The sequence below is a fragment of the Sus scrofa genome, chromosome 16 (assembly GCF_054392235.1).
Source record: "Sus scrofa isolate SSC_HxYL_T2T_F1_AM1 chromosome 16, Sscrofa_HxYL_maternal_Yorkshire_Landrace_v2.0, whole genome shotgun sequence".
NCBI classification, from domain to species: Eukaryota; Metazoa; Chordata; class Mammalia; order Artiodactyla; family Suidae; genus Sus; species Sus scrofa.
The window spans coordinates 89,165,110-89,184,883 of NC_139398.1; positions in this window are offsets into that span (position 1 = coordinate 89,165,110).

A 19,774-nucleotide genomic window follows, 5' to 3' on the forward strand; every position below is an offset into this window, starting at 1 on the left:
ACCCCCCACCTGTGTAGTGTTCCTGACCTGTTACCCTGATTCTTGCAGGACAATGCAGGTTGGGGCTGGGGCAGAGCCCCAAGGGGGGGGGGTCACGATCTGGACACTGAAAGGACAGGTGGGCACCGTTCTGTACTATCTGCTCCCTTATTCACTGTTTCTTTACCCTGTGCGTCGTCTTACTTGCTCTTAGAAATGGCTGTTCACACACACACGCACATATTTATTTCTTTTATTTATATATATATATATATATATATATACATGATTTTTGGGGCTGCCCTCCCTCTTGTCTTCAGATTGGACTGTCTAACTCTGATTGTTAGGAAAAAAAATGTTTCTCGAGGAATGCATACAATTTAAATATTTTTACCATTACATATTCAAATTTTAAAAATACATGTGCTTTTAATTTATGGTTTTGATAACATTGGTTTTGTCATTTTTAATGTCTTCCCAGAGTAGTTATTAAATTGAAAAAAAGGATGGAATTATGTTTACCGGATTCATGCTGCTTTGCAGGCAACCCTTTTCAGATATAAATGTATATTTATGTATATAGTGAACAGCCCTTCTTTCGGGAAACCTGAGGGGACCCTGGGCATGTGTGACCCACGGGCCTGCAGTCCTTCTGCATCAAGTTGATTTTTCTCAAGCCACAGCATGATATTCTAGCACTTAATTTCAGAATGCGGCTTAAATCACAGAAGCCATAATATGTCAAATGATCCCACACTCGCAGGGGGAAAACAGTAAGTAATGAAAAAGCTATGATTGCTTTTCTGTCCCTCCAAATGACAGTTATCACCTCAATGACCTGCTCCGGGCGGACCCGTCTCAACCTGACACGCTGAGGAATAACGTCACCTAACAGGGGTGGTTGCAAAAATCAATACAAAACCCATTTCAGAGATACTCTGTGTAAGAATCCTGGTGTAATGTCCATTTATTGAATAGGCCTGGGGAAAAAAAACACAACAACTTTTCTGATATAAATGCCTTACCTCTCAAGCAAAGGAATTCTGTAGGTAAGCAATAATTGTATTTTTCAATCTATTACTTAGACTTGCCATGGCTCCGGCTGGAATCTAATATGTGGGTGACGGCTATAACTCAATTATGGCGCCGCCACAGAGTCTCGGTGTGTTCAGAGAGTAAAAGAACGGAACACGACAGCTCTCTCTGCTTCTCTGGATGAATGGACGTGGGTGTGTGAACTCCTCTTTTTAAGCTATCTTGTTCTTTTTTGGACTGCTAAGGAGTTTAAATATCTAAATAGTCATATTGAAACCAGGCCATGGAACGTCCTTGGATTCCTTGCCCTGATCTGCTTCTACCCGTTAGGTCCTTGTAAGAAACCAGTGGGTTCCTTCTGAATAAACAGATACACGATCGCAGCAAGAGGCACGGCTGGTCGGGAGGTCCTCTGCAACACACGGGCCTGAACACCAGCTGGCTTTGGGTGCCCTCCCGCAGGCCTGGCTGCGTGTCAGCAGCCAAGATGGAGCCGCGGGACTGCTAAATCTTGGTCTCAGCCAGCGTGGCAGTTGTTGTGCAAAAAATGTGCAGGGCGCCCCGCACAACAACTTCAAAGGAAATATTCCGACAGCTGGCAAAAAGATTTTAGCTCAAATTAGTGCTCCTCTTGGGAAATGCTAATGAAACCTGTTAAATCAACCTCCACACCAGCAGTCCGATCATCTTAACCTTCACACCTTATGCCCATTACGCTGTTTCATTGCCTGGGTGTTTTGATTCTAAATGAAGAGCCGTTATGACATTCTTCAAATCACAGACTATTAACAGGAGCGTTGTATGATGAGTGTAATGCATTTTCAAATTCTTTATGCTAATTTCAGAGGGCTAATATTCATCGACAATGCTGCTTATTAAACCTGGTAATGAATTGGATTTTCATTATGCTTTACTTCTCTATAATTTTCTAAACAAGTATTTATGAAATGACCTAGAATGTCTTGCTATGACAGCTCATCCTTGCCTGTTCAACAGGTTCTAAAATTTGGAAGATCTTTTGGCTCCTGTCCAAACACTTATATGCTTGTGGGGACCTAGGGTCACATCCAAAGGCCTCCTGTTACTCTAATCAGTCATTATCAGGATATCTGTGATGATGCCTATGCATTAGCAATACGCAGCTATGAATATTTATATTAGCATTGCATATCGGAAAATTACATCATGATTTTATTATTGGGTAAAAGCAAATTTTCCATTATTACCTAATTTGAAATACTGAGAACACTGTTTTTTTAAGCTTCAGAGCACTTTCTTCACTTCCTGAAGTGGACTTTCGATACCATATTCTTTTAGTGTCTGTCCTTGAGAGACCAAGGTCAAAGATTCTGTCCCTGGATCATTTAAGCTCAGACCATGACCTTAAAACACACTGTTAGGATCTTGGGCAGATTACCCAACACTCTGCACCTCAGTTTTCTCTCTTGTAAAATGGGAGTAAAAACAACACAACTCACCAAGTTTGCATAAGCCTCGAATGAGTTATCCTTAAGCTCTGTGTGTTCAGTAGTTTTATGTTTCAGGTATTTCATTTAAGTCTTTAACCGACGTTGAGTTGATTTTTGTTTACTTTTTGGGACAAAGACCCCGTTTTAGTCTTAGGCCTGTGGAGGTCCAGTTTTCCCAGCACAATTTATTAAACAGACTAGTTTTCCTCCTTTATGTGTCCCTGGAACGCTTGTCAAAGACCAGTTGACTGTAAACCGGGTGAGTTTGCGTCTGGGGCTCTTCTGATTCATGGTCTACAGGTCTGGTGTATGCTGCTCTCACAGAACAGCTACCACATGAAATCAGGAAGGGCAATGCCTCCAGCTTTGTTCTTCTTCCTCAGGATTCTTTTAGCCGTTTCAGCTCTTTGGGCTCTGCATGAAATTTAGGAGTTTTTTTCCTATTTCTGTAAAGAATGTCATTGTGATTTTTGAGGTGGAGTGCATTCACGCTATGGACCACTTTGGGTAGTGCAGACGTTTCAACAAAATGAATTCTTCCCTTCCATGACCGTGGGGGGGGGGGGTGTTTCCATCTGCCTTTGTTTCTTCAAACATCCTTCACCAATGTTTTATCGTTTTCAGTGCACAGGTCTCTGACCGCTTTGGTTTTAAGGCTATTCCTAATAGCTGTATAATTTTTGTTGCTAATAAAAATGAAAGTAGGAAAAAAGTTCCTGACATTGGTTTGGGCAATGATTTTTTGGATACGATACCTAAATCACTGACAATAAAAGCAAGAATAGACAAGCAGGATTGCATAAATCTTCTACATAGCCAAGAAAACAATCAAAAGACCGAAAAGGCAGCCTACGGAATGGGGGAACGTATCATCAAACTCTGTCTCTCTCTGTGGATATGTGTTTGTGTTCATATGTGTAGTTGACATCCACACCACCTAAGAATACAACAATTCAGTAGCAAAAACAAAACAAATGATCTGATTAAAACTAAGTACCGAAATAGACATTTCTCAAAAGACATACAAAAAACCCATAGATACATGAAAAGATTCTCAACATTGTAAATTATCGGGGAAATACAAATCAGAATTACAATTAGATGTCACCTCACACTTATGAAAATGGCTATCACAAAAAGACAAAGGATAACACGTGTTGGCAAAGATGTGGAGGAAAGGGAACATTGCACACCATTGGTGGAAACGTGAACGCAACCGTTACGGAGAGCTGTGTGAGGAAAATAGGTTTGATCCGACAATCCTACTTTAGGTTATACACACAGAGCGAATTAAATCAGTATTTTGAAGCCCTACCTGCAGCCCTATGCTCATAGCAGCATTATTTATAATTGCCAAGATATAGAATCAACCTAAATATCCCTGGATGGATGAAAGGATAAAAAGGATTTAGGATAGATAAGTAGATTAGATTAGATAGGTAGATAGATACTGTTTCCTCTTTAAAAAGAAGGAATCCTACCATTTTCAATAATATGGATGAACCCGGAGGACATTATATGAAGTGACAGAAGCCAGACACAGAAAGGCAAAGGCCGCATGATCTCACCAGTGTGTGGATGCTACACTGGTTGAATTCCTAGAACTGGAGAGTGAAACAGTGATTACCAGGGGTGGGAGCTGGAGGCACTGGGGAGATGTTAGTCACAGGGGCCAAGTTTTAGTTAAGAGGTGAATGTATTCTGGGATCTACTGTACAGTGTGGTGACTGTGGTTTTCTATGGGTGGTTATAGTAAATAATGGATGATAGCATGAAATTTACTGAGACTGGATCTTAGGTGTTCTTACTGCACACACACACACACACACACACACACACACACACACACAAGAAACTGTGAGATGGCGAATATCATTAGCTTGATTGCGGTGATCATTTCACAATGTATATCAAACACCACGTTGTATAATTTAAATGTGCGTGTATATGTATACATGCAATTTTGTCAGTTATACCTCAGTAAAGCTAAAACTAAATTTTAAAACTAAGAATCCAGCAGTTCCCGTCGTGGCTCAGGAGAAACACATCTGACTAGTAGCCATGAGGATACAGGTTTGACCCCTGGCCTCACTCAGGGGGGTAAGGATCGGGCATGGCCTTGAGCCTTGGTGTAGGTTGCAGCTGTGGCTTGGATCTGACACTGCTGGGGCTGTGGGGTAGGCCAGCAGCTACAGCTCCAATTTGACCCCTAGCCTGGGAAGCCCCACATGCTGCAGGTGTGGCCCTAAAAAGACAAAAATAAAGAAATAAATAAAAATTCAGTGTCTCTTCCAGCATAAGGAAGTTCTATCTCAGAGAAAGTGTTACATATTTTTACCTTAAAGGCTTTCTCTTTTTAAAGTGCCAGGTATCTACACTCCACACTGTGGGCCCAGCAACTGGTCTGTGCATTGGGCCCATAACCTTCAAGGCCCCATCCGGGGACCAAGGTGAACAAGACGTAGGGTGGGCAACGTGGAGTGGAGATGGCTCCTTTCCTCCAGGACGGTGTTGGTCACGCCCACAGGCTGCCTCAGCTCCTGCTGCAGGCCTGGCCCCGCTCCTACAGCCTCCACGCTGCTTCCTCCTGACCTCCAAAGGATGGGAATAAGGTCTTTAATAATTGTACAGTGAGTAACTCCACCTGTGCTGTTCGGGTTTTGCAAGATTTCATATCGTCATAATGACAATTGCTGAATAACGTCCTTCAGGGAGAATGAATAGATGGCTGAAAAGTTGAAGGTGACCTAACCCTCTTGCAATCAAAACATTTTGTCTTTAAAGCTACATGTAATATGTTCTGGGGTCATTTGTTTTAAAATACAGAACGATCTCTGGAAATGGAGCCAACAAAGTAAGTCAGGTTGTTTTGCAAAGTTCACCGTATCGTGTGGGATGAACAATCAAACCAAATGAGCATTTTATGACGTGTCAACCCTTCCGCATTCAACATATGTGGATAATGCGTAAAAAATGCTGCCAAAAACCCAAGGGACACTATCTCTGGAGTAGAGTCAGAATTATAAAAAGAAAAGGAACATACTAGTTTATGGCAACGAATGTACATGGCTATTGTTTATTGGGTTTTAACAAAGAAAAAAGGGAAAATCTAAGTTTACTGGAAAGCAATGTACCAATGCAAATTCTTTCTAAGGTAATGTTATCACATAAAGAATTTAAGGAAGCAATACACTCCATTTTTATATTAACTCTTAAAACAGCTGACATTCATCTATCAATGTTTATTAGCAATAAGATCATTAATTGTTTTTTAATTATTTTATTAAAACAGTGGGAGTTTGTTGAGCTAAAAAATTGTTTTCCTCCCTAAGAATAGGAAGTATTTAAAATGGTGTTCATTAACTGTAATATTTGTAATTTTTGTGACGCTTTTGTTCATTGAACGTGATCGTTGGCTTTTTAAGTATTACGCTTTTTAAATTTTGTTCTTATACTTGAATGACCATGTTCTGTCCATTGCTGCTGTACAGCAAAGTGACGCAGGAGCACATATGTACCCATCCTTTTTTCACATTGTCCTCCATCATGCTCCAGCACAAGTGTTCGGACAGAGCTCCCTGTGCTGTCCAGCAGGACCTCCACGGTTAAGAAGGTTGAAGGAGGGAAGCGTCTGTGTGATGGCAGAGCCCATCTGGTCCGAAAGCTCACTCTCTGGCTCCTTACCCTTCGGATCATTAACTGCCAGGTGTAGTTCACCACAGTGTTTGATCCTCGTAGATGCCAATGGAGGAGAAAAAATCGTCTTCCAAGGAACGGTTTGTGCTGCTGTCTCCCTAACAATTCAAACCTAACATGCTTTGGTTTGAGGCTAGTTAAAGAGATAGCCGTGCATGGTACACATGCCGCAAAGGATGCTCATAGAACATCTGCGAATGTAGCAAGGTATCCAACTAGACCTATCCCGGAAGTGCTCTTTGAAACGGTGGTACCAACCACCACGTAAGCCACGTCATTTTCCGACACCTGGTGTCCGGGTGCTTCTGTGAAGCGGGGTCTCCCCTCTCATTCTTGGAGTGAATTTTGCTTCTCTTAGGTGAAGCGTGATTGTTTTAGACCCTGCATAGTTGTTGATTTTTAAACAGGGAGAGTTCGGGATCTTTCAAAGGCTTTAGCTCAGCTAGCTCGAACCCTCCTCACACACACTCGGTTGCTGTGTCCGCAGAGAATGAGGATTACGTCGCCTGGCCAGCGCTCGAGCTTGGGGACATCCTCTGAGGGACACATGCATGACCCTTGGCTGAGTATGACTGCGGTATTCACAGCCCTACCTCAGGTCTGACCACCGGGGATTGCAGGCACATAAAGAATGAACCTTTACTTGCTTTTTGCTTGCTGAGAAAATTATGGGAAAAAATGCAGGAGCAAGAGTCTCATCTGGCTTAAGGCACCAAAGAAAGAAAGAAAGAAAGAAAGCTGTCATTTGAATTATTTGCCTAGTAGCTCTATAGCTGAAAACTTTTTCCCCCTTAATATGAAGCTAAGACATATTGTTTGTAATGATGAAATTCGGTCCTCAAGAAATACGAACATGCGTACAAGCTCCCTTGCCAAAGATCTTTATGTTTGAACTTGAATGATCAAGAAAGAGGAAGCACGCCTGCTGAGGTTCTATTTCATGCAGTGCTACAATTAGCAGTTCAAACCCCATTGAAATCTTCTCTTCTCACTCTGGGTTTTTATTTCCCCTTGAATAACTCGGACTTTAGGAAAAGCCAGGCTGCATTCTTCCTCATCTTGGTAAATGGTACCAGCACTCACTCAACTGTTCGAGCCAGTATTCTAGGAGTCACCTTTACTTCTACTCTTTCCCTTTCCTCCGCGGTCTAGCACACTGAGCTCCACGGACACAGGAGGTTATTGCATGTGTGTTTATCCAATAGTCAATGAAACGGTTAGTTCCTAGGACGCTTTAATAGGCGAGCTCTTGACCTTTGGTCCTCAAGAAATATGGACATGTGTACAAGCTCTAAGTTCTTTCTAGACCAGAAGATGATAGTTTAAGGCTCCTTCCCTAAAGGAATATGAAAGATTATACCTCGGAGGTTTAAAGGAGGAGACTGTGGCCTGAAAGGGTCAAGACTGGAGACCAGGAGTTCCCGTCGTGGCGCAGTGGAAACACATCCAACTAGAAACCATGAGGTGGCAGGTTCGATCCCTGGCCTCGCTCAGTGGGTTAAGGATCTGGTGTTGCAGTGAGCTGTGGTGTAGGTCACAGACGGAGCTCGGATCCTGCACTGATGCGGCTCTGGTGTAGACCCGTGGCTATAGCTCTGATTCGACCCTTAGCCTGGGAACCTCCATATGCCACAGGTGTGGCCCTAAAAGGACAAAAGACAAAAACAAACAAACAAACAAAAAAAACGACTGGACACCAGCCTCTGTCCAGCTTGGGGCATAAACACAATCATACCTATAGAGAGTTTTAAATTTTAGAAACCTGTTAAGAGACTGCAGTATTTCCCACCAGTTACCCTCAGGCCTTCAGCAAATTCTCATGACCTGTGACTTATTATAAGTGATAAATTAAGGGAGATGCTTAAAGATAGGGTGTCCTGCCAAATTCCCTTTCCTCCATGTCATGAGGATGTAGAAGCAGGACATCCAGGAAGATGTTGCCAAGAGTTCCTGGTGTGCACCAACAGGTGCACGTGTTGAGGAGTGCATGCTCGGGGCGGACTGGGCAGAGTCATGATTCTAGAGAAGAGCTGGGACAGCAGCGGGCAACCATGCACATGCACACAAACACACAGTGTCAGGGAGTGTATGTCTGGTGCAACGTGGCCAAGGGGATGTTGGTATTACTAGTGTTTAGGAGGGATCCCTCGATACCTGTATTTGAGAGTTGACAGTGAACTACAGCACGTGGGCAGTGTTCAGCTGAAGGAAATAGTTTTTTTCCCTGTGGTTTCCAATAATAGGGCCATTCTCCCTGCTCCCTTGAATCCACAATTATCATGTTCCTTCCCTTTAAGCCAAAGAAGAGCCTGAAAAGAGAGACATTTCTGGCACAAGAGCAGCTGTGCCCAGATGCCACCTGGAGCAGTGTGGGTGACGACTCTGGTCATTCTTATAGATTTCTGTAGTTTTCATCTCGGTGTCATTTGTGTTTGTCTTATTTCTGGTCCTTGGACATAGCTTATAGATATTCAAGATGGGTGGTGGACTTTGGCTCTTGTTTAAACTTAGCTACACAATTGCCATCTGAGCTTGGTTTTCGATGCTTTCCAGTGAAGGATAATGGTGCAGAAAAGGGCTGCATGGTGCTTGGCGGAAGCCTGTTGAAACGCTCAGGAATCCTCACCGGGACTGAACACCTGCTTTGGGGTGACAGTGGCTGCTCCAGCGAGGGCTGAGTGCACCCCGGCAGAGCAGGAGGTCTGCTCTCCTGTTCCTCCTCCCTCTCAGTGGTCACACTGAAAGCGTTTCCACCTTCTATGTGATTCATTTCCCTCAGAGTAAGTCTGATTGTCACTTAGTATTATTTCATTGTGACTTACCGTGAGTCAAAGGAATGAAAAGTCCCCAGAATACTATTTGTTAGAGGTTCTGTTTATTTGCGAAGTTTTAATCAAGGATCCCATTTGCTACTCTGAGAAGGAAAAACAAAACAAACAAAAAAGTCAAAAGAACCACTATAGCCTCTAAAATCAAAGATGACAGAGAAAAAACTATACTTCACTCCTGCAACTTGACTGTTCTCTTCTATTGACTTTTGGAAACTAGTTTAAAATACAGGAAACTGATTTCCATTTGCAAGTAAATACCATATATATATATATATATATAAGCATTTGCTTTATAATTGATATTACACGTGTGAGTGCATATGTGTGCAGTAACATACTTTCACAATTATCAAATGACAGAGCAGGACTATTATCCATATCAGAATCACAGAGTTATAACAGACTTCTAAGTACATCATTAGGTTTGGGGCAACATTATTTGACCTACATCTCAGTTCAGGAAACAAGGATCCATGTTCTAAGAGATGCTGAAAGAGGACCCAGGTTGAAACGTAGTCCATAGTACTTCCTAACAAGAAAAAGACAGACTCAAACAGTATGAATGAGACAGACGATACAAACACAACTCACTTAGATTAATTAACATTATTACATCAATATTATAGACCATGCACATACACACACAAGAATGATCTCAAAACAGGGCCAGAAACCTCATTTGTTAGCATATAGTTTAAGACAATGAGAGCTCCATATTTCTTCCTGGATCCCACTGGGAGCCTTCCGTCCACAGAATGATCCTAATTGAATTTTCTCTGCCTAAATGGAGTTGCCCTGATGTGAACTTGCTTTGAACATGATGACAGGGTGGGACGTCTCAGAGCACCGGTTCCCTGAGACCTCGGGCCCTCCTTCTATTACCTCCATTATCTAAACAAATAACCTTGGACAAATCAATTTACATTAATCCAACCTTGTGGTATGCAACTCCCTTCTCTCCTTCAGAATGTCTCAATCAAGATTCAGATGGATTTGCTTCAACATTTAGCGATGACTGAACTAATCTCCTTACTTAAAACGCACATCCCTTGAACATGATCTTCTTTTCAAATTTCTTAGAAAAAGAGTTAGAAATATAAATGGAAAGGAGTAGAGAGCTTATAGAATCATAACTTCTTTAGAGTATAAAGACTAGAATTGAAAATGTCTTTCAAGATCTATGAAAAAATAAGCCAAAGGAGTAAGATTATAGTCTAATCCTAGGAGTAAGATTATGGACATTCTTTGTCTCTGATGAAAGTAGACCTTTGGCTTATAGGTACTTTTCTTGCATTTCCTGATGCTCAAAGCTGAGGAACTGAACACATTAGAATCTTTGGGCATGTGTTCGATTAGCTTGTTATTCAGAAAGGTTCATACTTCCTACCCCTCCGAACTCCATGCCCCATTTATACTGAACTTTGTGATATGTTTTGCATTGGTTTGGCACAAAGGGTTAGCATGTGAGTGTTAATTTGGGGGTCAGAGGATACTTCCCTGTCCTTGGCTTGGTACCCAGCCATGGAACTCACTTGGGGCAAGGGATCTTCCTAGAGGCAAGGTGAGAAGATGCCATTTGTCCTAAGAAAAGCATCCACCCAATATGCACTGCTCAGGGGTGCTTAGCCTGAGCCCAGGAAGAACATATTTGGAGCAGACCTGAGCCACACCTGGAGGGGAATGCCAGGCCCAGCTGATCTACAGAAGACCCAGCAATTGCGGCTAACCTCCATCGGTGATGTTCAAACACATGGGTGTGGAACGGTGATTATTGTTTAAGCCTCTGAGTTTGGCGAGGGCTGGTTACAGAGACATGGCTACCTGATTTGAGGGGTGCTATGTCCCAGTGATTGGCCCCATTTTCTCAGTGCTACTAGGCCTCAGCTCAGTTACATACACTCAGTGGGGTTTGCGTCCATACGCACCCCGCATGGTGATTAGTGGGAGGGGGGTCTCTGAATTAGGGATTCTGCAGCACAAGCCTGAAACAAACCATAGAACTTCCAGGAAAGAACAAAACTCGAGAGAAAAATCTGAATTCATAAAGATCCTTGAACCTGACTTGGCCACGTTTTTGTTAGGCATTGACCAAAGAAATAAAGGTCTTATCATATAGACAGATGACTGGGCATATTAAACACTCATGGGCCAAAGTCAGGGCTGGAGAGCATCTTAGGCAGGGGTGGTCCGGTCTTAACTTACCCATGTCTTCAGCGGGACATCTCTCTAATCAGCATGTCACACTATGTGGACCTCCATGCTGTCACTCAAAAGAGACATGGCAGACAATATAGTGAGCAAGCCATTGGTCTTCTTTTCAAAGATTTTTAACCGTCTAAGGGAAGTGATGTAGACAGAGACAGTGAACTGTAACTTGAATGAGAAACATATACCACAGCAATAAGACAGTACTGCCAGTAAGACCACTGATGAAGGCTTCCTATACACCAGGATTTCCTCAAACGTTTTTATGTATCCCACCTCGCTTGCTATAAGAACTGTCTAACTTAGCCATTACTACATGCAAGTTACAGATGAGAGGATGATACATTTTAGGCAACTGTCTCATGTTCACAGGCTGGTAAGTTGCAGGTGTGAATTTGAACTGAGACCTGTCTGGGTTGACCTCTAACGTCGTCCATCACTGATATCTTCTTATAGGATAGAAATAGGCTGAGAACGAGTCAAGATTAGACCCAGTGGGTGAACTCAAGGAAAGTCTTATAGCCAACTGTCCAGGAAGTTGATTCCAGGGCAATGGCCTCAATGTTGACAAAAAGAGGCCGAATGAGGAAGAAATGAATTATGTTCGTTCATTAGGAACATTTTGCTGATGGCGAAAAATAAAGCCATGGAATTGGATTAGGGAAAGGAGGGTTCAAATGCAAATGTGGGAGGCGTTACAAGTAAGTTTTGGTGGTTTTTTTACTCTCCTTGAGCTGCTGTAGCATTTGGAGCCCATCATGTGCCATCAACTGGGCGTCACTATCTCGTATGTAAGTGGTTCTTTTCAGGTCTAATAATATTTTAAATTTTCTTCTAAAGTATTTGAAGTGTTTTTGTTTGTTTTGTTTTGTTTTTGGCATCTGTGTTCCTGCAATTTTCTACCAAAAATATTTCAAATATATACTTTGTCTTATTTTATCTATAGTAACACTAAGAAGGAAATTCTTCAGAAATATGGACATTTTTTCCTAGTTTATAGACAGGTGGATAGGTGTGGTGTATATTCCATGATTTGCTGCCTCAGTGATTACCGGTCATGCTTTACTATCCATCACACATAAATCACAATGGAAAGTGGCTCCCAAAAGATAAACTGACACTGGTAACTTTCAAGAGTTTATGTGCACAGTTTTCTGCCATTTCTATTACATACTCAGGAAGACCCAAATGCTGATGAAGACTGAAGATCCTGTGTCTTGTTTCTGTGAAGGGAAGGAAGAAGGGTTTTTGTAGCAACACTGTTTCTTTTTTTTTTTTTTTTTTCTTTGTTTGCTTTTTAGGGCCACACCCTCTGCATCTGGAGGTTCCCTGGCTAGGGGCTGAATCTGAGCTGCAGCCTCTGGGCTACACCCCAGCCACAGCAACGTGGGAGCCAAGCCGCTTCTGTGACCTATACCACAGCTCATGGCAACATCGTGTCCTTAACCCACTGAGTGAAGCCAGGGATCGAACCCGCATCCTCATGGATCCTAGTCGGGTTCGTTACCTGCTGAATCACGAAGGGCAATCCCAACATTGTCTCATTATTAATAATCAAACTTTGCTCCTGTCTCTATAATAAATTTCCAAAACTATTTAACAAGGAGTTGGCTGCTGCCTGGAATGATCCTGAGGTCAAGGTTCCAACAAGGGATGTGGCCCAGGAGGGACGGGGTGTGCCCACCAGGACCATGCCCGGGGTGGCTGGGTTGGTCAGTAGGTGATGGGGCTGGGTTCAATCTAGGGCACTTGGAGCGGTCATGGAATGGACTGAGTGGTGGTGCGACTGCCCACCCAAGAGGGAGACTGAGTATTTCCTGCCATGCTCGGAGGCCTGACAGGACTTTGGACAAACGCAAAGATGGAGAGATGTCTTGAACTGGTTGCATGCAAAGAAAAAAAAGAACAGCTAGGCAGAGCTGTGGCCATCAGGCTAGGATTGATCCAGAATCAGCAAAGGACACTGGATCAGACTGGAGTCAGACTGGGATGTGACCAGAAGCCACCGAGGGGGCTGCCTCTACCTTGAACAGATCAACTGCCTGGGAGCAGACAGATGGCCAGCGGCCAGTCCAATGCAGACAGTCCTGTCACCCTGAGGGGGACCCCAGCAGGGCACCCTGTTGACATTTTAAACAACAATGCTACAAACAATGAGCACCTGCTCTTCGCTCTTCCTGGTTTTTATTTTTAGGTGGGTATCACAAACAAACTTGCGATAGCAGCGCTATCAGGTTCACAAGGAAAGCCTGTCTTCCCATCTCTATTTCAAATGGAAGTTTAAGGATATCAGGAACGGGAGGCTTAACTGATTGGTACAATCACAAGATGAGCCTCACATCTAAGGCGGCAGAGGACTTTTCTCATCACCACAAAATAAGAAGAGACGCACTTGAGCTGAACTCTGCTGCATATTAATACACAGGATGAGAGCAACTGAAAATACGGCTTCCTTTCTTCAGAGACGCTCACAACACTTCACAGAAATCCGAGTTCCCTTTATCCTCTCAATAAACCTTCTAAGGAGGCAAATTAGATTACTTGTGAGCAGCTCCAGGATTTCTGCGTGTGTGATCACTGTATCCTCTCAACATCTCTGGAGTTGGACGCAGAACGCAGGTAACAGGGAGGCTCTAGTTCCCTTCTTTGGACGGAGACGGGATTTGGGGGGGGGTGCTTGTGAATTCCTGCGCTTTCCACATTGATGGGGCAAATCAGAATTAGAAAAGAGATTTCTGACTACAGGTCTCAGGCCAAAGAGACTGTCATCAATACCATTTCAATTTAAGTGAATTTGTAAAAAAAAAAAAAAAAAAAGACCTGGGAAATACTAAGAGGCTGTGCTCAATATCGGATAATAGTTTAACAGCATGAGGGTAAGGAAGAAACTCTGCTTTATTCTCCAACAATATTTGGCATGTTCTTGAGCTTTCATGTTCTCATCACAGGTCTTGGATTACTTTTATTTTACTAGAACGGATCCATAAAAAATACTCCTCCATATGTAATTTCCATTAAGTTTCCCTGCCTTTACAATAAAAGATATGGGCATAAGAAACTATCAGTGATTTTAGTTCCAGAAAGAGCCCTAATTTGGAGGCCCCTGGTGGCTCAGCTGGTTAAGGATTTGGCTTGGTTGCCGCGTGGCTCTGGTCACTGCTGTGCTGCACATTCAGTCCCTGACCTGGGAACCGTGACTGCAGCCAGAAAAAGAATCCCAATTTTCCCCATTTTCTTCCTTAGTCGTTGGCTGATCCAAACTAACATTGTCTACACGCCATACCTGACATGTCCCTTTTTAGACGTATTCTTCACCCGACGCAGAAAGCTTTGATTTTCGTTTCCGATTTCCTGCAGCGCCACTTCCCAGGCACGTCTTCCTACGTGCAGGTGGATTACAGCCTTTCCCCTTCTCCTCCCCACGGAACAGTTAGCCCCTTCCTGCCTGGGAATTCCATCCTTGCATTTGGTGTGTCCCCTCCAGCCTGGGACGACTGCTTCCAGTTGGGGCGTCTGTGGACTGGGGTGACCCCCTCTGGTGCCGGCTTGAGGCGCAGAGGGTGTTTGAGCTTCCTATGGCCAGTGTAGCAAGTACTGCAAACTGGGTGATTTAAAACAGCATGAATGTATGCTCACTGTTCTAGAGGCCGGAGGTCTGCCGTTGAGGGTGGTGGCTCCTGACAGCCTGGGCCCTCTTGCCTGCAGCTGTATCACTCCCATCTCTCCCGGGCCAGCGCCTGCAGCTCTCCTGTGTGCCCGCATCTTCACGAAAGCCCTTCCTAAGAGGACCCAGCTTGCGCCCGTTAGTCCATTAGGACCTCATTCTTTCTTTTTTTTTTTTTTTTTTTTTTTTGATGGCTGTACCTACAGCCTATGGAAGTTCCCAGGCGAGGGATTGAATTGAAGCTGCAGCTGCCAGCCTATACCACAGCTACAGCAATGCCAGATCTGAGCTGCAAATGTGACCTACACCACAGCTCACAGCAACTCTGGATCCTTAACCCACTGAGCGAGGCTGGGCTCGAACCTGCAACCTCACAGACACAACATTGGGTCCTTAACCCACTGAGCCACAATGGGATTCCCACTCTGACCTCATTCTAACATGATTCCATCCGCAAAGACCCTATTTCCAATAATGTCCATTCACGGGCACCAGAAGGTAGAACTGGAACATAACTCTTGGTGAGCCAGCCCCCAACAGAAAGAAAACAATAGTTCATTTGCAAAGAGTCGGTTGATGATTCCACAAAATTAAGGGGTCCTAAGATGAAAGAAAGAAGCCTCATGTTTTCAAAGCAGCCAGGAGAGGCAAAGCCTTGTCACAGGCGAGCATCCAAGAGGCTAAAGAAGGAAGAGCTGCAGATATACAGGTGGGCTCTGGGAGGGGAGCTGGAAATACAACTGTCTTCACAAGCAAAGTTGTTCCAACTTACCTGCCCAGGAAATATGGCAAAATAACTTAATCTGTGATCCAATATGGCCACAGGAAATGCAGGTTAAAACTCTTGTCTCTCATCTGGCACTGGTACTCTGGTTTTGATTGCATGTTGCTTTTAATAAATTATCAAGCGTTGTTTCAACTAAATATCATAAACATAGCCAATTATTCTTTTTTTGTTGTTGTCTTTTTTAGGGCTGAACCTGCAGCACATGGAAGTTCCCAGGCGCGGGGTTGAGTTGGAGCTGCAGCTGCCAGCCTATGCCACAGCCACAGCAACTCGGGATCCTAGCCATGCCTGGTCTGCGATCTACAGCACAGCTCATTGCAACACTGGATCCCTAACCCACTGATTGAGGCCAGGGATCGAACCCTAGACCTCATGGATACTATTCGGGTTTGCCACTGCTGAGCTGTGATGGGCACTTCCACTCTTTATTTTTTTCAAAAATCAATAAATGGTTTGGGGCTCTAGCAGAATGAAGATTTTAAAACCTGAGGTTCAGCCGTCATGACACACAATGGTTATCTTTAGCTTTTACCCCCGCAGGGCCTCATTGTCTCCCGAGACAGTGCTTCAAAATGATGGAGAACGTGGTTACCGCTCTCTGGTCTCCTGTCCTCGAGCAGAAGCCTGGGGAGAAACAGTCAGAGCCAGGGCACTTTGTCTTCTCCCAGGTTGCCCGGGATCCTGGCGTCATTGTCACTGGGTAACAACATGGTTGGAGAGCTCTGTATTTACAGCAGCGTCTTAGTTTTCCTCGCTTGCCCTATAGTTTAAATTGACTTATATTATTTTGCATTAGATTAACTACAAAATTTAAGACACAAATGTCTCATTAGCATTATAATAATCTTGCATGCACATAAATATTTTCCTGGGTAACTCTTTGTATAATCCATGACCTACTGGTGCTGTAAACTATTTATTTACATGTGTCTATTACTCCAGTGGCAATAATAGCTTCATATCTGAGCTGTTTTCACACATTTTTGCGTGTGAAATATTTACTACAGTTGTTATGTATTTACATTCCTGTCTCGACCCATCCAATCTGTCCGATTGGAACATATTTCTCCTCTTTCTTTGTTTTTTCTTTCTTTCTTTCTTTCTCACAGCCCTTGAGTTCTGCTCCTTGGCAAAGTAACTCAGCTCTCAGAACCCAACAATCACCCTATCAGACAGGGTGTCATTGTTAATGACACATCACATTAAATGTGTTCCTGATTTTCCTGCCAGGTTTTTGCTGAATCCATAAACTTTACATGAACTTACCTCATTAATCTTATGGGAAAAGCATAGCTACTTCATATCTGGGATTAAGGGAAAAATTATTAGTTTTCTTCGGCACACTGGGGTACTTAACGTTCAAAAAAATGAAAGACTACAGAAGGTACAGGTTAAATTTCAATATTGTTATTTCTGGAAATAACTTCCTAGAAGTTCACTCAGTTTCTTGCTAAGAAATGGGATGGCCGATGGGGCAGGAACGCAGCGCCCAAGGGGGCGTCATTTGCTTCCTTAACTGTCATTTCTCCTGTAAGTGGTCTGGGTCCCCAAGAGGAAAGAGAAGAAACAAACTTTGCTGGTAAATGAAGAGGTGATCCTTGGTGGGGGAGGCCTTCGTATGTTGATTGTAAAGCAGACAGAAACCAATTGAAATAATTTAGGTTCAAATTTATGTTTTAACATCTGCAAACCATTCTTTATGTCCTGGGAGATTTCTTGGCAAATGTTCCCTCAACATTTTCCTGGGCTAGAAAGCATCGCATGGTGATACCGGGACTGGTTCAAAGTCAAGCATATTCCATGGAGGGGACGCCGGTTCCTGCCAGCATCCTCTTTCACTGATGCAAAACCCCATACAAAACCATCAAGAATAGGTTGTATTTTTCTGACTCTCCTGATTGACAAGTGTGTTTGGTCCATTTCTGACTGGCTTCCAGTCATGGATGAGAGATGCTAAGCATTTAAAATCTGAATCTCTGAACCTCAACAAAGAGGATACGGATGAAGAAAGAGAAACACGCATATATCAGCTTCCCATTTGGAACAAGCAGATTCTGGTCATGATCTTATCTGATGAGATGGTACAGCTGTTAGGTAAATTTTAAGAACCTCTACTTAGGGCTCCTTGTCCTAATATAAAAAAATATGTTCAAATCAGATGAAAATATGGTGGCCTCTGAAACTGCCAGGAACATCTGGAGAAGGTTTTCATTCTCTCCTGAAGGCACATGGACTCAATATTCACAGGCAGATGAAGCTTGAGAGAATCAGAAGGATGTAGAGAGTTAGAGGCCGTCCCACTGGATCCTTTGGCCTGAACATGTTTGGACTGAACACACAATCTGTGAGGGCAGAGACCATATCTTGTTCGCTTTGGAATCCGCAGTGCCCAGCCGCAGAGTCAGGTGTGTGGCTCATCCATGAGGGTCTGATTCATAGAATTCACAAATATGCAGGTATTTTCAGACGACCGTAGATAATAAGAGGACTGCAGCCTTCATCTCTTTTTTCCTTCAACAAATATTCACTGAGCTTCCACCGTGCGCCTGGTCATTTGTCTGGCCATTAAATATAAAGCAATGAAGAGAAACAACAGCAACACAGATACTCACAACCGAGCCCAAACGCAACAGAAACACCTGCCATCACAGAGCTTATCTTGTACAGGAAAGGCAGACAATAAGCACCACAAATCAGTAAGACACATGTCATCTATTAGACAGTGCTAAGAATTACGAGATAACGCAGCAGAAGTAAGACGAGGAAACGCTGAGTAAAAGAATGCCATTTTATATAGGCTGGAAAGAGAACAGGAGATGAGAAGATGCTATCTGAGCAACGATTCAAAGGAAGGGAAGGCGAGAACCACTTGGAAATGATGCCCACAAGGGTGCCAACCTAGGGTTAGGTGATGGGTTCAAGCCCCACCCCCGGGCCTCCACTAGATGCAGAGCTACAGGTGCTATGATTTTAGCTCAGAGAGACCCAGTTTGGACCTTGACCTTGGACCTACGAAATGGTAAGCTCATGAGGGTGCTGTTTTCAGACACTGAGTTTGTGGTGATTGGGCACAGTGAATTCCGGAGGCGAGGAGAGCGCTGATGACCTGGGGCGGTTCTGCAATATCAGAGCACTTGTCTCTGAGTCAGGACCTTCCAGCATCCAATTCTGCCCTAATCTGGCCACATCTAGACATTGTTTGAAAACATAAAAGACCCAATAGCAATTATATTTAATCTTTGCAGTTTCTGTGGAGATTACAGTGAGGAAATTGTTTAAAAAATTTAAATACATTTGCCTATCATACCGATTCTGAGGAAAATTTAAAATACTTTTAAAATCAAATAATTTAAGAGTATTATAATTTCACTTTACCTCACTCTTTCTGGAGAGAAAGTCACCCCTCGACGTAAATGTAGGTTTTATAACCACCACCACCAATTATTTGTTCAATTAATATCATCTACTCAGGGAGTGTGTGTTTACATGACACCATGTAGAACTATTAATCGTTAGTAATCATTGCTGAGAACATACAGCTATGGTAATTGTTCTAATTTTATACATAAAGGTCACTAAAAATGTCTGTAAACTTTCTAAGGACTCACATACCCATTTTAAATAACGGTTCTATTGCATTGCCTTCTAAATGACCCCCTTATGGTGATATAATGTTCTCTTTTTATTATTACTCAAATGAATTTATCATATCTGTAGTTGCATAATGATCATAACAATCCAATTTCACAGGATTTCCATCCCACAGCCCAAGCACATCCCCCCACCCCCCAACCTGTCTCCTCCGGAGACCATAAGTTTTTCAATGTCTGTGAATCAGCATCTGTTCTGCAGAGAAGTTCTGTCTGTCCTTTTTTCAGATTCCACATGTCAGTGAAAGCATTTGATGTTGGTGTCTCATTGTATGGCTGACTTCACTCCGCATGATAGTTTCTAGGTCCATCCATATTGCAAAATTGCTGGTATTTTGTTCCTTTTAATGGCTGAGTAATATTCCATTGTGTATATGTACCACCTCTTCTGGATCCACTCCTCTGTCGATGGACATTTAGGTGGTTTCCATGTCTTGGCTATTGTAAATAGTGCTGCA